At 40.6% G+C, this 21558-nt stretch overlaps 1 long non-coding RNA gene across 1 annotated transcript; it reads right to left on the minus strand.

The window, feature by feature from the left end:
• Nucleotides 1–9271: 9271 nt before the first annotated feature.
• On the minus strand, nt 9272–13343 carry LOC116443917. The gene is made up of 3 exons (XR_004240105.1): nt 13157–13343; nt 10270–10379; nt 9272–9367 (listed from the first exon to the last, which is right to left on the minus strand). It is a non-coding gene; the product is annotated as an uncharacterized LOC116443917 (long non-coding RNA).
• Nucleotides 13344–21558: the final 8215 nt, after the last annotated feature.

The following is a 21558-nucleotide window of genomic DNA, read 5'->3' on the forward strand; positions in this document are numbered from 1 at the left end:
AGTGTGGCCAAGATTCACCTGAAAGCTGCCCACCACTGCCCAGCAAAGATCATGTGAGCAACAGCGATAAGTGACATTCCAGCTGCAAGGCCTGGGTGAGGTTAACCCTTTTAGTGCTGTGAAGAGCTGAAAACCTGAGGGAAGAGAGAGGAGATGCTTAAAGCTGAAATTCTGTTGTAAAGTTATGATGTATCAGAGTACCTGTTGTAATTTCATGAAGGCATGGGGGGTGGAGAGTTCAACTTATACTTGTGAGCAAAAGCACCTGCGCTGAGATAGGCAGATGCTGAAGCAGCTGTAATTTCATGAGAAGTTTGAACAGGGAAAGATGGAAGCGATGAGGACTTTTGCTTCAAATGGAAAGGAGAAGACCTCAGTTCCTAGAGGTGCTCCCAGAGATAGTCCTAACGATGAAGATGAGGAGGACTCTTTGCTCCCAGGGAAGGAGAAGGGCCTCTATTCTTAGAGATGAAATGCTTCCAGAGATGGGTGAAGAGAACTTTTGTTTCTGAACGGCTCAACCTTAAAATGGTACTCCAGTAGCTCAAGATTGGACCTTCAAAAGCAGTTGTGGGAAAAGCTGCAAGTCGTGGGGAGGGACTTTCACATGATGCAAGCAGAGAACCGACCTGGGCGGCTGTCTCGTTGTGATAGTTTCTCCATAGCATGAGCAAGAGAGACTCCTCTTCCTAAATGAACTGAACAAGGCTATTATGGCAGTGGTAAACAGACTGAACATCTCAAGGGTTGTCTTTTTACATTGTCAGTGGGAGAAGGGAGAAAGGTGGGGGGAGGAGAAGAGTTCTGAAGGTGTGGTATGATTTTATTTTTTTCTTTTTCCCTCTTTTAGGTCTTAATAAACTTCTTTTTATTCTTTCAAGTTTAGTGCCTACTTTGTTTTTCTCCTAATTCTTATCTTACAGAAGGTAAATAGTAATGAGTATTTTGGACCAAACCACTACACTAAATTGGTGTTTCTGCCCGGTTACAAACTGAACCCGCTACAGTCACCTAGTCCATCCTCCTTCTCAAGAAGTCTGTCTAAACCAATACCATTTCTGAATAAAAGTTTGCTAGACCTTACAGTCCTATTATGATAAGAATTTGTGTGTTTATTACACACCACAAAGGTGTAACAGGCAGCTTCTGCTCAGCTTTACCAACTTCTCTAAACCTTGCCGTTAGGGTCATAACTCACCGTTAGATCTGGACAAGAGTTTCATAGAATCATGGAATCATTTAGGTTGGAAAAGGTCTTTAAAGCATTGAGTCCAACCATTAATCCAACACTGCCAATCCACCACTAAACCAGGTCCCCAGGTGCCACATCAACACATCTTTCAAATACCTACAGGGATGGTGATTTAACCACTTCCCCGGGCAGCCTGTTCCAATGCTTGACCACATTTTTAGTGAAAAAAAAATTCCTAACATCGAGTCTAAATCTTTCCTGGTGCAACTTGAGCCGCTTTCCACTTATTTTGCTTATTAGGTGGGAGAAGAGAGCAACCTCCACCCAGACATAACCTCCTTTCAGGGAATTGTAGAGAGTGATAAGGTCGCCCCTGAGCCTCCTTTTCTCCAGACTGAACAAGCCCAGCTCCCTCAGATGCTCCACTTCAGACTTTTGCTCCCTCAGACCCGTTTTTACAAAAAAGTTCTGTTTCTCTAAATAGACACAACAACAACTCTTGCTTTCCTAATATAAGATGCCGAAAACCCTCAGTCTTGCAAGTATTGCCATGTGTCTGGCTTCTTCTCAGCTTCACACAATTAATGAATTTCCTCTTTGGAAATTATGAGCTTAGCCCTGTGTTTGTAGCTTGTGTATATCAGCTGTGATGGGTTAAGTTTCTTGCATCTTCCTCTATTACTGAAAGGACTTTGCTGTTTGCTCTCACAGAACTGTGAAGTGTCCTTTGTGCTACTCTGCTTTCACTTAAGCTATGATTTTCTTCAAGAACATGAAGCCTTCCCACTAGCAGAAGTAACTGAGTGGGGGTAACAAGAATTTTTCATCATTGCAGGCCTGAATGCAGGGTGTATCCTTTCTCTGCACCTGAAATTTTTCCCATCTGGTTTTTCCTAAGTAACTTCCTGAAAATCACGGGAAAATGGGTTACTGCTTTTTGTTCTGTATAAAATTGAAGCTACAGGAATAATTTGTCTGCGCAAATATAGATTTTTGGACTGTGCGGGGTTAGCTGGTATGCAGAAAATCTTAGGAGAGACTTCCTTACCCTGAAGTAGCAGAACCTTGGCAGGGCCATGGACTTTTCTGGTCCAAGTTGCAGCATCAAATGGTGAAAGGGGCAGGATGCAGGACAGTACCAGTTTACACAGGAGTGACCAGATGAGAAGACTCCATTCTGTATGCTCCACCAGTAGTTTCAGTGGATATCTCAGTGCACACTCTTCCATCTATTTGGTCACCAGAAATTCACCCAATGCTGACAGACAATGATCCCATTATTAGATCACATCATTTTTAAAGTAGGACCTATAGCTCTCCTTTTTATAGATTGCATATGACAACCAAGATAATTTGGATGACCACTAGAAGAAACTATTCTTGACTACTGAGGTAATAGGAATACTTTGAAATTTTGTCACCTGAAAGTAAAATGGAACGGGTGGATAATGAGAAGAGCATCTCATAAGTTCCATACCTTTAGTCCTAGTATGAAATTATTATGCCTTCCTTTTTATCTGCCTGAAAATAAGGCTGAAAAGGGCTGAAGGAGGAGGGGTGCACTGGGCAGTAGTGTTGTGGCTGTTGTGCAAAGGGGGTGCCTATTACCTTTGACAGATAGGCAGGGAAGGCTCAGGAATGTGGCTGCGTGGCACCAATGCGGATCCTGCGCTAAGTGGGCTGACTCATGTACCAGACACAATTATTCCATAGCTCTCCCTGGGCTCACTTTATCTGTCTGGGAAGCTGGCACAGCTGCATCACTCCTGTTGGATTGTGAAGGCGGGCTGAAGTATCATTGCTCCATAGTCTTTCCACAGGGAGTTGTCCTCATAAATTCTGTCTATTAAAACCCAAGCTAAGCGTTCATCTGTGTCCTTATCCTTCTGCAGTGGTATCCCTGCACTATGTAGGAATCTGGCAGGGTGAAAATTATGAGTCAGAGTTACCCCTAAGTCAGCTGTCCAGGACTAACAATGTGAATATCCTTTCTGTGCTTGCCTGTGCAGCTGCAGCAGGACAAAAGCATTAAAACCCAGATGGATCACTCCCCTGTGCTTCCAACCCTGTCCTTAAACAGGCTTAGTTCCTTCTACTTATTCTGTGTTTTCTCTTAGTTCTGTAGGAATTTCCATTTCAATAAATTTTTCTTCACAGACTCTTGGGTTACTAGTTTTTCATCCAATATTTATTCTAAATATGAATTGTAATTCTATGTTTTCTTCACAGAAAAACTCATCTTACTACAGTGCCTCTTCCCAGTAGATCTTTCACGTTGCAACACTGAGTGTTTTCTCTTAACTTACAGTAATAAAGAAAATGTGTCTCTGCAGTAGACCCTGTGAGTAGTCATAGAAAAATTTAGCTTGGAAAAGGCCTTTAAGATCACTAACTGCCAAAGGGAGCACATTTAAGAAAAATTTGCCTAGCAAAGGCTCATGAGGAACGACTTTGTGACTGCAGCAGTTTCTCAGTGTACTTGTAGGTGCTGTTGGTATCTTGCACAACTAAGTGCCTTCAAATGACAGTTGGGATTGCAGAAGCCTTTCCTGGAATCAGGAGACAAGAACGTGCTTTTAGGCACATTGAAGTGAAAATCAGCTGAGAAAGTTAAAGACAGATAGAAACTAAGATGAGGTTTAAATAATTCTCAGTACAACTCAGAGGCAAATGAAAAGGACATTTCAGGATTACAAATGAAAGGAAGGAATAAAGGTGAATTGGGGATTGTAAAAAAGCAGGCAGGGAAGAAAATCCTACAATATGATGTCAGTTTGATAGATACCTATCTGTTAAGTTTGCCTGAACTCAATAAGTAATAGAACAGTTTGAACCATACTAGTTTTATAAACATGTTTTATTGCTTAAAACTTCAAAATCAAAATGTGAAGATGGATCACTATCTCTGTCTTGTGTATATTGTAAGATTTGGGGGTTTTGGCCAGCCTAGGAAACCTCTGGCATTTTTTACCCAGCCCTCAGAATAATTTTTCAGATAGATGGTTAGATGGTTTTTTTCCTCTGTTTCTAAAAAGAAATGAGAATGTGCATGAAGGACAGCTTGACAGTTAAAGGACAGAGTCAAAGGACTTGTCACAGTTTGCAGCAAAAAATTGAACATTATCTAGTTGGAGTTCAGTCCACAGAACACTGGAGTGTAAAACAGCTGCAGCCAAGGGATGCAAGTGGACAGAGAACTGGACAGTAAATGTTTAATGTGGGTAATCCTCCCTGAAGTATGTTTTCGTGAAATTTATTGCAGTGTCCCTTCTCTTTCTGTTTCTTAATGTGGAGTGTGCCCAGAAGCAGTCTTATTTAATAGAATATTTAACTGAGGTTTTTAGAGTGTAATTCTGAGGTGACACAGATTGTGTGTAGTCTTTCAAACAGACTCATTAAGAGAATTGATACTTTGAAAAACAGGTATTTCAAGGTGTTAAGTACCCTAAATTCCAATTAATGATGTGACAGCCAAGAACAGTGAGGACCATGCAATGCAGCATGATAATGCAGTGCACCTGTACAGACATTATAACAAGCTAGGAAACTAAAAGTAGAATTCTCTGCATCTCTGCCTCTCATGGGGAACCTCCTTGGTTACCAAGAGAAATACTGAGGACATGGAAATGGCTTAAATCTAGGATTTATAAATGAACATAAGTAAAAGCAGGCCTACCACAACCCTTTCCATATGCATAGCTTGTATGTGGCTTCACCTGTTCTCTCTTCTGGATGAATGTTGACGTGGAGAAATTCCACTGACTGTAAACACGTTTTCTGTAAAAAATTCACTGTCACTACTACAAAGGCAGCTCCTTCAATACAAGCTAGAGGAGAAGTTTTTTTCTTCTCCTTTTGACTTCTAATACAAATAGTAGAATAAAGGATCAGAAACATTCCTCTCCAAAACCCTTTTTTACAGGGATTTTACTAGATGCTACAAGACCTTTCTAACTTGCAGCTGAATGGTTCAAAGAAATTGTATTAAAGCATTTATAATTTCTTCTGAACTGTGCTTTTTTTGGGAGCACAGAGCAAAGGTGTCCTCAAAGATCTGAAGCTGTTTGGTTGCAACAAGTGTACCTAAATTCTGTGCAGATACCCAGTCTTATTCAACTTTCAGCTAATAACTTCTCTTTGATTCTCTAAGTATAAATAGGGCTGTCCATGTTTGGATAACCTCTGCAAATCAGAGGAGCTTTTCGTATCTATGTCTTTTCCTGGTGTCATAGGTTAGCAAGCATAGTCCCGGAAGGGACGTCCTTGCTAAGGGGTGCTTACAGTTTCCTCTGGGAACTGATAGAACCTATCAGCTGGCCAGTTTGAATATGGACAATTCTCTTAGCCACTTAAAGTTGTGATCACCTCTGTGATCCACACTTAAGAATAGGCAAACTCCCCCTCCAAGCTCTCTCTCGTTTCCGGCGCTGGGACAGGTGGCTGCAGGGCCCGAGCAGGGCCCAGTGGGCCCGGCCAGGCCCTGCTTGGGCCAGGCCGGGCCGGGCCACGGCCATCCTGAAGCCATGGACCTGTTCCAGCCATGGAACCCCCCCCACTGCCTTGCCGTGGGCAGCCGGAGCGGCTCGGCTCTTCCCCCTCTCCACTGCCATAAGAAAAATTCAACATTCCAGCTGCAAAGCTGCAAGGCCGAGGTGAGATTAACCCTTTTATTGCTGTGAAGAGCTGAAAACCTGAGGGAAGAGAGAGGAGATGCTTAAAGCTGAAATTCTGTTGTGAAGCTATGATATATCAGAGTATCCTGTTGTCATTTCATGAAGATATGGGGGGTGGAGTGTTCAACTCGTGAGCAAAAGCACCTGCGCTGAGATAGGCAGATGCTGACACAGCTGTAATTTCATGAGAAGTTTGAACAGGGAGAGATGGACCAGATGAGGACTTTTGCTCCAAATGGGAAAGGAGAAAACCTCAGTTCCTAGAGATGCTCCCAGAGATAGTCCTAACGATGAAGATGAGGAAGACCCTTTGCTCCCAGGGAAGGAGAAGGGCCTCTGTTTTTGTTTCTGAACGGCTCAACCTTAAAATTGTACCCCAAAAAACTTCAAGAGTGGACCCTCGAAAGCAGTTGCGGGAAAAGCTGCAAGTCGGGGGAAAGGACTCACACGCAGGCAAAGAGACTCCTCTTCCTAAATGGACTGAACAATATTTGGAAGTGGGCGGCTGGCTCGTTGTGATAATGTTTTCATAGCATGAGCAAGAAGAGACTTCTCTTTCTAAATGGACTGAACAAGGTTATTATGGAAGTGGTAAACAGACTGAACATCTCAAGGGTTGTCTTTTTACATTGTCAGTGGGAGAAGGGAGGAAGGTGGGGGGAGGAGGAGAGTTCTGAAGGTGGTATAATTTTTTTTTCTTCTTTTAGGTCTGTTAATAAACTTCTTTATATTCTTTCAAGTTTGGTGCCTGTTTTGCATTTCTCCTAATTCTTATCTCACAGCAGATAAACAGTAATGAGTATTTTGGACCAAACCACTACACTAAATTGGTGTTTCTGCCCGGTTACAAACCGAACCCGCGACACCTGGTTTCGGTTTCTTGGGCATGGACATATGTTGAGGTACTAACTGGGAATTTTAAGATTCTGGCCTTCCCAACATCTCTCTCTGTTCAAATCCACAGCCTAGAACCCTACAGAGTTAAATTACATCCTTCCTTTCAGTAGAAACCACAGTGTCCCACCTTCCTATTAAAAATCAGTTGGTTGTCATTTCTGTTAATACTATAGCTCCAGATGCAGAGTACAGTGTGAGCCCTCAGCTGAATTCCTGGGCCTCTGAGTAATATGCCTAATGGTCTGGTTGTGGACTGGTTTGGGATCAAGGTGACCCTTTTCCTTGTGAGACTGTTGCCATTTGATTGTATCCTTCCTAGAAGGCAATATGTTACAATATGTAACCAGAAACAGGTATAATAGCTCTACTGGAATATTTTAATGGGTAAATGAGGTCCGGCATTGTTTGTGACTCTTGCCTGAAGGAGGAAAATAGAATATGCCTGGAATAAAACGGACTGCTTCTGATCCCATGCCCTTGCTGCCTACAGCTCTTGGCACAGACTGAGGGAAGACTGTTTGCTTAAATAACCTGTCTGCTACTGGCCAGGGGAAGCACAGCAAAAAACCCTGAGCTTCTCAGAGCTGGGAGCCTCAAATGTACAATTTCAAAAGGATGATGTTAACACAGCATCTTGCAGAGGCCTGGGTTTTGTGGTGTGGGAATTCTGGGAGAACACCTACTGGATGGAGACTTTCCATCTTGCTTTTGAAATCCCACCCGACTCAGAGAGTGAATTAGGAATGGCAATTTCGTGTTTGTCTGGAAATCTAATTACAGATGCCTGGAGAAATGTAATGTCGAGTCTAGTCAAGAAAAGAAGGAGGTGTGAAGTTTAGTGTTTAACATACTGGTTGGCAGCAGCATGCCTGCAGGGGGAAAGAGGAGGGGTGGGAAGCATTAATTACAGTTTTGAGCATAAACACATACATTGCCATATCATTCTTGTTCATGTTAGCCTTTTCTTGAATCCAGCTTCATAAATACAGGAGCACTGGGGAGAAAATTTAGTCAGATTATTTAGGATGCTACTGCACTGACAATCAAGCTCAAGGAAAGATGCTGACAATTCATAGGTCAGAAGGAAAACTTAGAGACAAGAGTAGGGGTATAACAAAATGCCAAGATTTGTAGGATCTTTTAAAATACAGGTTAGCTTGTTTAGACTTTTCAAAAAAAACAACAGCTCTAATCCAAGAATGTTGGGACTTTCCAGTGCAGAAATAGTAACATAATTTTCAGATTCAGCAGGAGAAATTGTCCTACATTTGTTGCTGTTGTTATTTGATGTGCAATGGGACTTTTTAAAATGAACTTTCTTTGCTATTCCTTTAATTACCTGAGGTTTTTCACAACACCTATTTCTGCTACCTTTGAAATGGTTGTAAAGCCAGATGCTACAAAGCCAGAGCAATAAGACATATGGAGACAACTTTGGGCAATGTACAACCTGCTGGCTGAAAAGATTTTAGGAAATACATCTTCATACTTGAAAAAGAAAGAAAAAAACCCCAAATGGTGAAAAAATGAAAAAGCAAAAGCTTAGCTGCAAGTATATTTGAAAACTTTTAAAACATCTCTGTACAGAAAAAAACCAGAATTGTTGTTTATCACACAATGATAAAATAGTTTGTGTTGGGAGGGACCTTTAAAGGTCATTTAGTCCAACCCCCTTGCCATGGGCAGGGATCGGATCACTCTCTGTGAATTGCAGCTCGAACTTGCACAATATTAACTCAATGCAGCAATAAAAGGTGAGGGTTTGTTTGGATTTTTTTTTTAAGATAAATTAGTTTTTTATTGCTCATAAATCCTTTTTCAAGGATTGTAGCAATATCTCCATGCACTTTTTGATAACATGTAAAATTGGAAGAATTCTTCTGTCTAAATGCTGACGAGAAACTGTCCATCACTGATAAGTTGCTTATTATCTTCTAGCTACAACAAATAGTGCCTTAATTTTTTTCCCCCCTAGTCTTTCCAGACGACTGGCTTTAAATTTCTATGTGATGAGACTCCATGATCAGCTGCTACACTGCTGGTTTGAGACAGGATACAGGTAGCACATACTTCTCAACAAATTTTGACTTCCTTTCCTGCTGTCACCCATATCTGGCTTAATAACTTCTGTGCTTTCAGATATTTCGACATTTTAGCAAGTATGGAACTGCAACTGTTGGAAATAAATGCCTCAAGCATCCCTTTGCAATGCAGCCTTCAAGTAGGAGTCCCTGGGTGGGGTTTTAACAATGCAAACAAAATATATTGCTGCTTCAGAATAAGCTATTTCCTATAGGAAATGTTCCTCCTTCTTTCTCAAAGTGGATGCTCATTTAATGGTTTGGAATGATAGCTGTCAGACACCCACCAAAATCTTGACAATATTTTTGTCTTTCATTATTTCTATGCAATTTCAGCCTGCCTTATGCTGTCCCTTTATACAGAGCAATTGTTCTACTGTTTTTTCAGAAAATCAAATTTTCAGAAAAGTGTAAGTACTGACCTACTTAGTTCTTCTCTTGAAAAACTCTGGAAGATTTTTGCAATTTGTGCTGTTTCACAGGAACTATTTAGTCACTTGAAAACATTTCTCCTGTTTTTCATCCTAAAAGGAAAATAAAGCTACAGGTACAAGGTGAAAATATATTTAAAAATTTCACTACTCTTGGAAATACTGTCTGAAATCACTACTGAAAAATGGATATACAAACATGGATATTAGTCAATAAGGTCTAAAGTTTTCATCTATTTTTGACATATTTGTGCTGACAAAATACTGTTTTCCTGTGTTTAGGAAGGGGGTATTTTTATTTACTTGATTAGATAGAAACTGACCCTCTGATTTTGTCATCATGATCTGTTTAAATAGAATATAATTAGAAACTACGTAATGGGTTTTGCTTTCTTCATTGACTAATAGCAGTCTTTGATTTTATTGCATAACTAATACCAAAAGACCTCTTTAAAAAATCTCTATCTAAGTTTGCACATATAAATCATTAATTTTAAATAGTCAATCTATAATAATTTGCCAGGGATACTGTAGAACATGTCTTGTCTAAGCTGTTTCCCTAGGAGTTCCTGTGTGAAACTCTTATTACAGAATAAAAGAAGGAAGGTTTGCATGAAGGAGCAGTATCTCCTCTTAGATCCGCTGGTAAAAGGATGGGGCAAGCTTCCAGGCACTTTCTTCTGAAGCAGAGGCAGCAAACACAACTTAGCAGAGATCAGGAGCAAGTCCTGGGAGTCAAACAGCTCCCAGAGCCAGAGGAAGTAATTTATAAGAAAAGTGAACTTTGCACTTGCAGAGAACAGTGGGATAATAAAAAGGAGAAAAGGAAGGCAGTGTTAGGCCACCTTGACTGAAGCAACTCTACTCTTGCCACTTTTCTTGAATGGAGTCTTGATCCTAAAGCACTTCCATTATTTTCTCAGAAGCAATGAGAACCAGCACACTGGAACAGAGGAATTATTGCATTAAAAATAACACCAAAACACTGCTCTTACCATCAGGTTTCCTTTGTGCACCAAGAAGCCATCCATTGTATCATCTTGGTTCTTTGTGTTGGCCAGAAGCAGCTTTTCAGGAAGATTTGGTGTCACCAAAGTACTGGAAACTAAGAAAGCACAGCGGTGAATGGCCTTGCAGCTCTGGGATGGGACATCAGAGTATTGGTACTGCATTTACTTTGTCCTGCTGACAGATTTTCATGATAGCATTAAGTTGGCCAAGATCTAACAAAGCTGAGCAGTCTTGCAATCTAGTGGCAACGTTTCTGGGAATAGGCTTTGGAACGACTAACGTGACATGATATGGCTCTGGCTATTTTATGTCTGTCTCGACAAACGAAATGGAATCCTTTTTGGAAGTTATTTCACTCTTTCACTGTCTCACTGTTCATACATACCTTAAAGAAATCTGAGAGATATTTAGCCCTAGATGGCATTCCCTTGGCAAGACTGGAGATGTGTTAAAGTGCTGAGCTGGTGCAGCCTGTATAGTGCTACTGATTGCAAAGTCTGAGTCTCAGAATTCTAAGCTTTAGCAATAATCCAAGTGTCAGGGAGAGGACAGATGGAAATGTTTTCTTAACTGCTTTTCAGTCAATTCTGAGCAGTTTCATGCTGCATGTTTACTGCTGCTTTCTTCAGCCTAGTGTCTTGAGAGATGGTGGTTCTGCAGTATCATGGCAAGTGTTTCGAGGTATAGGCAGCCTTGCCCTTCTGTAACTGCTTACCCTGGAGAGTTGAAAAAATAAAATACTTGACAGTATTAGCTGCAGGCCTAAGTGGGTCATGCCGTGCAAATGTCTCTGATCAAAAGGACAATAGATGCTACTGTATTTGAGAAAAAAGTACTTTAATACAAGTACTAGAAATGTGATAGAATATAATAAGCACTTTTGTACTCAAGTGCAAGTGCTGAGCAAATGCCCACAAGGAAAGGGTTAGCAGACTAAATCAGCACAGGTTAAATGTCTGTGCTTTCAAAACAGGGCTGAAATATAATATGTTGGATTTTTCCATTTTTTAATGGGAAAGCTGATTCCATTTTCAGGTACCAAAGATGAAAGAACAGATACTACATCTCCAGCTGCTTTAAATTTACATATTTTACAAATTCTCAGAGCAGATAATAAAAACTTTTTTTTTACTTTTCCAGTGCTGTGCCCCGAGTCTAGAGTTCTATGTTCTTACTCTTTCTGATAATCACTACTAGCAATTACTGTTCCTGTTCTGATAGCATTTGTGAGAATAAACCAGTAGTTTGTAGCTACTTCTATAAAGTTTGACAAAAATGTTAAAAAACTGGCACCAATAGTTTGAAAGTTTCAACAAAAATGACCTGAATTAAATCAATAATTAAAGCTCGGAAATTTGGCTGATGTGATTGCCAGCACCAATGACCTAAAGTAAATTTGCTACTGGTGACCAGGTCAACCAAGTTTCCGAGCTTTATTTAAAGCCTAGGAGAGATATTTATGGGCAAAATTATTTTACCATGTGCTTGTCTTTCTAGCATAGCTTGGAGTTCTTTAAGAATTGTTTATTAAAGTTTCAGTTTAGGGTGGAATATGACAATTAGAGAAAAAATTTAGTGCCATTTTATCCTTTTGCCTCATGGTTTCCGTAGTACACATGTGCCTTGTTCAAAGCCTCACCCATCCTTCAGAGCAGAGTTCTCTCTGACCTTTCATCAGATGGATGACCTGAGCTTTATAAGTGTTTTTCTCAATGCCTGAGAGAAAAAATGGTGACATGAGGTACCTGGTGCTACTTCCCTGATATTTTTGTGTGCTTTTGATGTAAAATGACATTATGGAGGTAGTTGGATTGTTCTTTAGATTTCCTCTTCAGGGATGGCATCTATAATTTTTCTTTATATTCCTAGCCATTGCAGGATGCCAGTAGCACAGTTACTGTGGTGTTTTATTTGCTGCAATTGCCAGCGTATTTTCTTGCATGCTTTGGAATTCAGTTAGCATGTGTTTTCACTTCACTGAAGTCATTGTTACTAGCAGCTATTCTCCTAACAGTGTGTGTTACATCTCATGCTGGTCAGTCTGAATGTAAGAATGTCCCAAGACAGCAAGTAATGGACAAATCTAATGGATTAAATTAATGCCTGTTGTAGGCTGAACAGCTTCAGCTAGAATTATCTCAGAAATTAACTTGACCCAATATGTGAACAGAACAGTTATTATCAAGAGTACTGGTGATATCTTCCCTTTCACTTCTATTATTAGAACTATAATACAAACTTTAGTCCTTGTGAGAGTGAATAAGGAGACATCTGCCCTCACAGAAGTCAAAGTCAGATGTATTCTTCATACATACAGCCAGACCCTTGGCTGGTGTTATCAGCCCAGCTGATTCCAGTGCATCTGCAAAATCAGACACCATTCCCTATCATCCTCCAAGAAACCAACATTACAGCAGGTTTGCACAATTCTCTTGGCACATAATTATGCAATTTAATGTGTAGTCTGTTAGTTTATTCTGTACAGGCCAGAATGGAGATTAAGTGTCCAGTCTACCTTGCAGGTGGTAAAAGCTGAGACTAGTTGTGACAATGTGCCCTTGAAATTAGTAAAAGTAGCAAAATTGCTTGACTACTGGTTAATAGTTCAATGCCTTCTCTCTGCCTAATTGATCGAATGCCTGCCTCTTGTCACCCCCACCCTTTCTTTCTTATTTTAATGGGTTTGAGGCAAATTCATTTTAGTAATGAGGAACTTACTATCACAGTACAAGAGCTTTTACTCTTGCAAATCAAATATATCAGGGAGTCTATTACTACCAGGCTCTTAAAAAATAAATTAAAAAAAAATAAAACAAACAAACCAAAAACAACCCCAAAGACTTTCTGGTAGTCTGAAGCAAATGAACTTACCTTTCTGATTTTTCCTGAGCTATGGGTTCCCATCTTGCAACCCTCATTGTGTTGCATTTTCTTGGCAAACTCTGCCACAGGATGAAGTTTGAGGAATTTTGGCTTATATTTCTTCAGGATGCAGAAATGGAGTATTTGGATTTCTTCTTTTCCAATTACTGCAATGTAGTTTGTTTGCTTGCTGTCTGAAGAAAAAGCTAAAGAAGAAAAATTATGATATTTTGGGAGAAAATTTTCATTTCTAGAGGAAATGTACTGCATTCTAAAGATGTTAGTTTAGTAACAATACTTTAATGTTTTCCAAGATTAATATAGTAACCACTAATGCAGTCTCAAAGACCATGGAAACAGTCTAAGATTTTTTTGCAAATTTTTCCTGCTTAACAAAATAGCTCTTTCACTTTCATAATTGGTCTACTATGTCCTCAACCATTTAACAATTTGATAATAATGTAAGGGCTGATGTCTCAGTGAGAAGTCATCCCTAAAAGGGAAAACTGTCAAATGAAAAAACAATAGAGAAAATGCCACTGGTAACATTCATTGACTCATAACAAGAGCTTTTGAGCCCTGTGAATCTTAATCTCATTCCAGGCAAAAATTGATATGGGATGTGGCTTTCAAAACAGATGTTATAAGTCTTATTTATACATTAGGACAGCATTTATGTTGCTATTCAGTGGAAAAAAAGGGTAATGAACTAACTACTGAATCATTTTCCTGAACTGGGTCGTTCTCAGTCTACTGTGTTGCATATTGAAATGTTTTAATAAGCTCCTTTACAGTGGCATCTGTACTTTCAGGTAGCCCTGTCCACTCCAAGGGAGGCCCTGCCATGTGTTTGCTTAAAGTTCTGAAGTATTGGAATGCTTTCCCCCAAAAGGAGTCTTCATTTTAATATAACCTTCAAAAACCAATAGCAGTCTAAGAGGAACAGAGACACTGAAGGTAACAAATTCTGGCAGTCCCTGAGTCTCTTTTGTGCCCTTTGAAAATTAAGGTTACCAGAAAGGGAGCTTTTTCCCTGAGGCATTCCTTAGTGTTTTCCAAATGTTGCTTCATCAGAGGCAAATGGTCAGAGCCACTGAAGAATCCTATTACAAATGGAGATTTTTTTTATTCTTAGATATGTCTCCGTGTTTAGCTGCATTCCTGAAGAAGTAACTGAGATAAAGCATGTGCAAAAGCTTTGCTTATAGAGTTCTCCACAGCTCAAACTCAAACAATTTTCCTTCAAGGTGCATTAGAAGCAAGATGCTTCCAAGTGTGACAATGGTTGCATTTCATCATAAGCAGTTAATCTGGTTCATGTAAAATATTCCTTCCTTGGCAAGAAAACACACTTCCAGCAGTCCCTTGCACAAAATTCAGCAGGAGTTCAACAAACTGCAGTTCAGCTGCTGAAGCACAGTCAGCTTGGACTGCTTTGGGTATCTATGTTTCACTTATTCCACTATCCATTTTATAGTTTCCTACGCTCAGCTAAAGCCAAAAAGAAGATGTGGAGAACAGAAGGAAGGGGGACGTCAATGGCTCTGAAGGGCTAGAAGTGATAGGCAGGACCAGGTATAATAAAAATTGAGATTGTATATACTTGAAACAAATTGAAACCCATGTATGTGTGTTTTACACAGGCCAAGCTTCCCATCTGATGGTCTCAATCACACCTACAGATGAGCTGACTGAAGGTATGAAGTCATGGCCTATTTACAAAGGTGTTTCAGACACAATTTATAGACATGACTGAGTAGTGTATAATCTTGATGTTTTTTCTGAGCCATTCCCTTTTCTTTCTCTGTTTCCCCTGTCTTTGGAGCCTCTTTGTTGAGAAGTTTGCCTCTCTACAGGATCCTGACTTTCGTTGCCAGACCATTGAAGCCTACATAGGATCACTTTTACACTGGGAAACACACTTCTATTCTTGCTGCCAATGGCATAGTTAAGAAAAACTGTTCTTGTGTGACTAGACTGGCAACAACAGGGACCAGTTGCAAATTTAAATGAGCCATTACTGAAACACAATTTGAGAAATGTAGAAAATCAGTCTAAGCTTTCTGGTCATAATGAGCTGATTCTCTTTTTTGACAGCAACAGATCAGTTGGTAATAGCAGGTGATACCATATTGAAGAGAGAAGAGAGAAAAATGAGTTGAAACCTTTCCAACCATAAGCTTTGTAATATTAAACCAAATTTCCTGGTGTGCAATAGGTTAATGTTTCCAACATGCAAACAGGAGTCAGTCGGCTCAATAACGTCTTGCTAAGCAAAACCAGAAAAACACCAACCAAGGAGATGACTGGGATAAATGTTTGATTTATGAAATGTAGTTATTTCAAATTTTTCCTGTTTTGAAGAAACCCACAAAGGCAGCTATAGTATCCATACACCCCTCTCCAAGTCTATTGTACGTCGTCAATGTATATTTAATCACAAGAGTATGCAGAGTGTAACGTCTTTCCCACTTAAAATATTTTAAGCATCAATTCAGCAACTTTATGCTTTTTGAAGAGATACTTATATTGCAGCACATTGTCCCAGGGACTCTTCAAAGGTAAGTCTCCAGTTTGGCAATAGGTGGTTTGCTCTAATTTAAACTGAAAGACTGCCAAAACTATATAAGCAAAAAAAAATTCTCTCCTTAACATTTCATTAGGCCCTTTCATTTATCTCTCCTCAATATCACTGCAAAGCTCTCTGTAGAGGATGGGGGAGGCTCCACTCCAGATGTCTCCAGAGTAAAGAGCTTTCCCTTCCTTTTTGGCCTCAGGCACTGATCTTAAATAAGGCTACTATTGCCAGACAGTGGTGGAGATTAATACCAAACATAAAACTTCCCTGAGAGACTATTAAATCAGTGTTGACCTCATTTTAATAACGTTGTATTTCCATGGATTGCAAGCAAGTAAACAAGCTTAGAAAAATACCTTGCATAAATGGACTTTGAAAAAGAAAAGACTGCTAAAAAGTCAGAAAGGATACAGAGACTATTCTCTGAAGGGGGGAAAAAAAAGGAATTTTTTGTAGAACAGCACTTCATCTAGTTAGAAACTTCTTGTATCACTAATGTGCCATTTCTTGTCTTGGACAGCTCTGCCATAAAATGCTGTTGGGAAAGCTTTTTAAAAACATTAGTGTCATACCTTGCTGGGATCCACTAGGAAAAATGTACTTCAAAAATCATGTGAGAAACTTGAAAGGACAGAGGAAAGTTTGGGGTTTAGTCCTCTTTTGGTTACACGTGTGCCAACAGCTGCTAAAACTGAGATATTCTGTGTTAATCTTTTGATGATTCTTTATGAGAAATACAGGAGGGAAATGGATTGCCTCTTCAGATAAATTATATTTGAGATAATGTGAACTTCAAAATAATGAAGCTGAAGAGCTAGCAGTAATTCTTCAAGTATATACCTTATAAGTAAATACCTTGCTCCTTTGAGAAGAAGTAGTAATTAGTCTTGAGTCCCGTATTGTTGGTGGTGTGCCTAGAAATTGCTGGTGTGCCAAGGGGGAAGTAACCAACTTTTAATTTTCTGGATTATACTTTATCTCTTTAATGGAAAATTTGACCTTGCTTAGACAGCTACTTACACCCTAGAAAGCAGCCTGTGTGGCAATTACTCCTGACCACATGGCCAGCCCTGGACTCTGATTGTCTGCCCCAGCTTTAGCAAGGCTTTCAGCACTGTCTCTCACAGCATCCACATAGGAAAAATCAAGGAGAGTGGGTTAGATGAGTGGACAGTGAGGTGGATAGAGAACTGAATGACAGACCCCACTCTGATCAGTGGCACAGGGTCTCTCTGGAGGCCTGTCACTAATGGAGCCCCCCAAGGTTCAACACTGGGCCCAGTATTGTTTAACCTGCTCATCAATGACTTGTATGAAGGGGTAGAGGCCTCCTCAGCAGGTTCACTGACGACACAAAGATGGGAGGAGTGACTGATACCTCCAAGGGCTGTGCAGCCCTTCAGAAATGCCTCAACAGGCTGGAGAGATGGGCAGAGAAAAGCCATCTGAAATTCAACCCACTGTGGTCACTTCCAACCTTAAACTATGATTCCTGAGAGTGTTTTGGCTCAGTGAAAGTCCAGTGGGGAAATATTGTTGCAGGGCCTTCAGCAGTGCACCTGGATGCAGTGCTTGTCCCTGGAAATGTGCCTGCCATTGTGTCTGCTGCAGTCAGAGATCTGTTGCCACTGTGCTCTATACAGTGCTCTGATGTGAACAGTCTCTGCCTGGTGCACTTGTGATGTTTTGTTGTGGGCAGACTGTGTATCCACTTTAGGCTGCAAAAGAATTGCTCCATGCCCAAGAGCATAGATTATATCTGCATTTCTACCCCTGTGTGTCTGGCCTTTCGTGTATGCTATAGACCACTAGTTTTAAAACAGTGCTGCTGTTCCTCAGACTCCTATTGGGACACAGAACTTTTGCTGCTCTTGTTGCAAAGCATGTAGTATTTCAAAATCAGTGTCTTGCTCATAGCATGTTTTTTTACTTTGTTTTACAAATTCCAGTTCTTGAGTCTATCCTCACCTTACAGCATTCATCGTGAACCAATTGTTTTAAAAGCTTTACAAGTTGTGTGAGCCTTACGCAGTAGCTGGTCTTGTAGGTATATAAATAATGGCTCTTATTTCTTCAATGGATATCTAGTGTTTAGGGGATTTAATTTCTTCTTGGCTTCAGCCTGTAAATATTCAGTCTAATATTCCATTCCCAGCACATTTAATAGTTGTCACACTTCAGCATCCTTTTTTTTTTTACCTCTTCTCTTTTCAGGTGGGAGTGTCATGATGTTTGAGACAATGAGTCTCTCTGGATCTGGTTCAGTTGACACAGGGTCCCTTGGCAGGCAGCTGAGGTTCTGTCTTCCATTAATAATTGTACCTGGAGATGTGGCAAAGGTTCGAATGTCTGATTTGTATCTTCTGTCACAGTGGAAACTCTCCCTGACATCAAAGAAGCCACAGATTTTTAAAGTAGGAGGGCTTATTTGGCCAGGTTGAATGGCCTCAGTTTTTTATATTACACAGCTCAGTGGCTTTGGGTTTACACCAGCTTTGGAGAAGAGGTTGTGGTGCATTTTCCTTGCAGCTCTGCCTGGCCTTGGCCAGCTTCCATGTCATGAATCCTGTGCTTGGGCAGGCTGGGATAGTCTGGTTGGCAGGCACGGAGGGGACTTCTTCTAAACTCAGTCTACTGTCCTGGAAACTCCTTAAAATTATAGAGGCTCTTTAGAGCGATCCTTTTTGGGACAAAATGGAGACTTCCTGATTACTGTTCTCTTCCCTCTTGTATTTCAAATGAAATCTGGTACTTAATTCATTTTTCAAGCCTATGGCTTGTTCTGCCCTGCTGGTCAGCCACGACTGACATTCTGTACATCAGCCATATGTTCTCAGTGATACACGACTTGCTTTTTCTTGCTTTTATTGGCAACCACACTTGTTGTTTAGCCTCAAAATGAGGCTAATTCATCCGTGTACTTATGTACTCTAATCCCACTGCTTTTCCAGTGAATCTCCCAGTCTCCTGAGATTGAGTGTCAGCTGCAATCAGCTGCCCATTGTTTATCCATCCCAGCTGCAGGAACAGCAGGACACTTCTGCAGCCTGGCTGCTTGTGAACCGACTGTGTCTGCAAGCATTACTCACACTAGGAGCAACGTCCCCTTTCTATCACTGTTTCATAATATGGAGCACTCTTTTTTTTTCTTGAGGTAGTTGTGGTACAGGCCCCAGAACTGTTGTTTCCCACAGCTCTTACAAAATTGCCTCTCAGCTGCATGTTTATCTTCCTATGAGGCATGATGTTTCCATAGAATATTTCCTGGCCCTTGATACATGCATCCTCTTTTACACTGGATCTCTTTTAGCTTTAGCCTGTGTACATGTTCCATATCAGTGGTCCTTGCTGGGAAAAAGAGAAGGTGCATCACAAATTGCATTTAAACAAGCCCAGGGACAGAAGTTAAATGCTGTAATAACAACAGTAATGGATTTAGCCATATGCTCATCCTTTTTCACCCTACTGGGATTCTGTCTACTGCTGAAGCAAGAGGGAGAGGGGCTAGGGAAATTCCAGCTGTCATTGAAACATACTTCTCTACCGGTATAGTTAATAGAAGTGTACTAGGTGGTGTGCAGTACATTGAGCAGATTCATTTTCAAGAGTTCAGCTGAGGCCATCTATTGATTATATAGTAAATCCAACTTTCAAACTTCTAAATTGGAATCTGAGAGCTCCTGATTGCATGAAACACAGCATTGATCCAGTGTAAACTCACTCTGAAGATTCAGATTTGTCCAAAAGCAGTAGGTATAAGAGCCTGCTGGTGTATTAGCATGCTGTCAGATCAAGCATTGTTTATTCTCACAAAACCAGCATAAAAACCTGGGCTGTGTACTCTGGTTAATCTGCCAAAACCACCATGGCCTCATTCAGATCAAAGCAGTACATCTGGGTGATCACACAGTAAGTTATCTCGAGCTCTTGGCAGAGCTCAGGCTCTAGGTGTTACTCTTCAGTCTGCCTGAGCCTTGACTAATGCCACAAAGGGAAGCTGGACATCCACAAAAATCTTTGAGGCTACATAAATTAACATCTTTGTTCTTCAGGCTTTGCCAGCCGACTGTTTGGCTCTAGTCTCTATGGGAGAGTCTTGCTTGTTCCTTCCTGTTTCTGTAGCTTTAACTGTTTCCAGCGCTTGAAGACCAGTTCACTCCAAGAATGGCTCCTGTTGCTGAGCTTTTCCCAGGCATCACTCATGAGCATGTGATGGAACATGTGAGGAGCAGACCAAAGTTAAGATGAGATTCTTACATTATGTATAGGCGCTGTTTACAGTGAAGAGTATCTCAAGACAAGACACAGGAGGTAACATTGCTTAGGCAACCCCATTTCTCATCCTCACATCGCATAGTTCCATTTTAACTCACTGTGTGCTGCTGAATCTGTTCCCCAAAAAAACCCCTGAAACTATATTTTCCCATGGTAAGAATCCCTTGACTATATCCTTTGAGGAGAAGAGATTCTTTTTTTACTAGAGCCAAACCTCAGAGTAGCCCAGTACTCTGAGCAAATTTTAACAAAAAAAATTTTTAACAAAAAAACCCCCAGCAGAACAAAACAAAACCCTACAACCTATTATGTGTTCAAAGTTTCATTTTTCACAATTTAGCAGTCATTATCAAATGTTAATGACAGGTGTAATTTGAGTGCCACTGCAGAGTGAAAATATAAGCACTGTCCTTACTTTGGCTACTCCTCTGTTTTACGTGTTGGGAAGAGATATTTGAATCCACAGGATGTAGCCACCCTGTTTTGTCAATCTTACAAACCCCCTAGTTTTGGCTATGCATTATAAAGTATTATCTCTTTGCACACCTGCTGCTAATTTTCTGGAGCAATCAAAGTGATTTTGACTCATTCCAAAGCTGAGAGAGCTTTTTGGTAATGTCTCATGCAGTTCAAATGCAGTGGGGCAGTGTCAAAAGGGTCTGCTGGGTGAGTCCCACTGTTTGTAGGAGAAAGGGAGCAACTGAAGGTCAGTAATGGAAAGCCACCTTAGATCCCGGCTACATATGGAGCTGAGATCTGTAACAGAGCCATGTCCTCCTTTTCCTCTAGGCACTCCAAGGAACAGAAGCCTGTCCAGTGGCTCTCAGGATACATGGCTCAGCGTTTAGAAAGGATGGCCTTTAAGTTTGAAAGCTGCACTTACAGTAAGAAAATAATTGTATCAGCAGTGGATGTGATTAATCTCATTTAGGGTGAACTTGTTTCACTTTCTTCCAGCTTTTATTTTGCCTTTTGTTCTGAAGCCATAATAGCTGTGCCCACCGTGAAGCACAGGATTTTTCTGTGTTGGATCTATCAGTACAAACTGTTACGAAGAACCAATCTGGGATACAAGAGCCTTGTCTGGCAGAAAGAACCCCTGTAAGATGGGCAAAACCTGTATCCCAAGCACAGTGAAGAGGCTGTTTAATTCTCCCCTGAGCTGCTTGCTGGTACCTCACCCATGCTGCATTCTGTGCTGCTGAGAGCACCCAGGTTTCTTCTGGCAACCTCTAAGCCAGAGCAATTTGTTCATTTTTTTCAAATTTTGTTTCAACCATCTAATTTCCACTTGTATGTATAAAGGAGTCCCCTGGCTTGTTTACCAGGTCTGGCCAACAGCTAAGGTGGTGAATAAAAAATGTGTAGAAGTGATTCAACTAAAAAGACCAAAATAAGGAAGATTAAAATCTGGGAGATTCTTTAGTTTCCCTTTCTCCACCCACCTGCTCTGTGCTTTTTAAGTCAGGGGGGATGTTCAGACAGTCCCCAAGTCTTGATATTCCCCAACATTCTGTCTTGAATGAGGCTGTCCCACACTTTCAATGATCATATCACT

The sequence above is a fragment of the Corvus moneduloides genome, chromosome 5 (assembly GCF_009650955.1).
Source record: "Corvus moneduloides isolate bCorMon1 chromosome 5, bCorMon1.pri, whole genome shotgun sequence".
NCBI classification, from domain to species: Eukaryota; Metazoa; Chordata; class Aves; order Passeriformes; family Corvidae; genus Corvus; species Corvus moneduloides.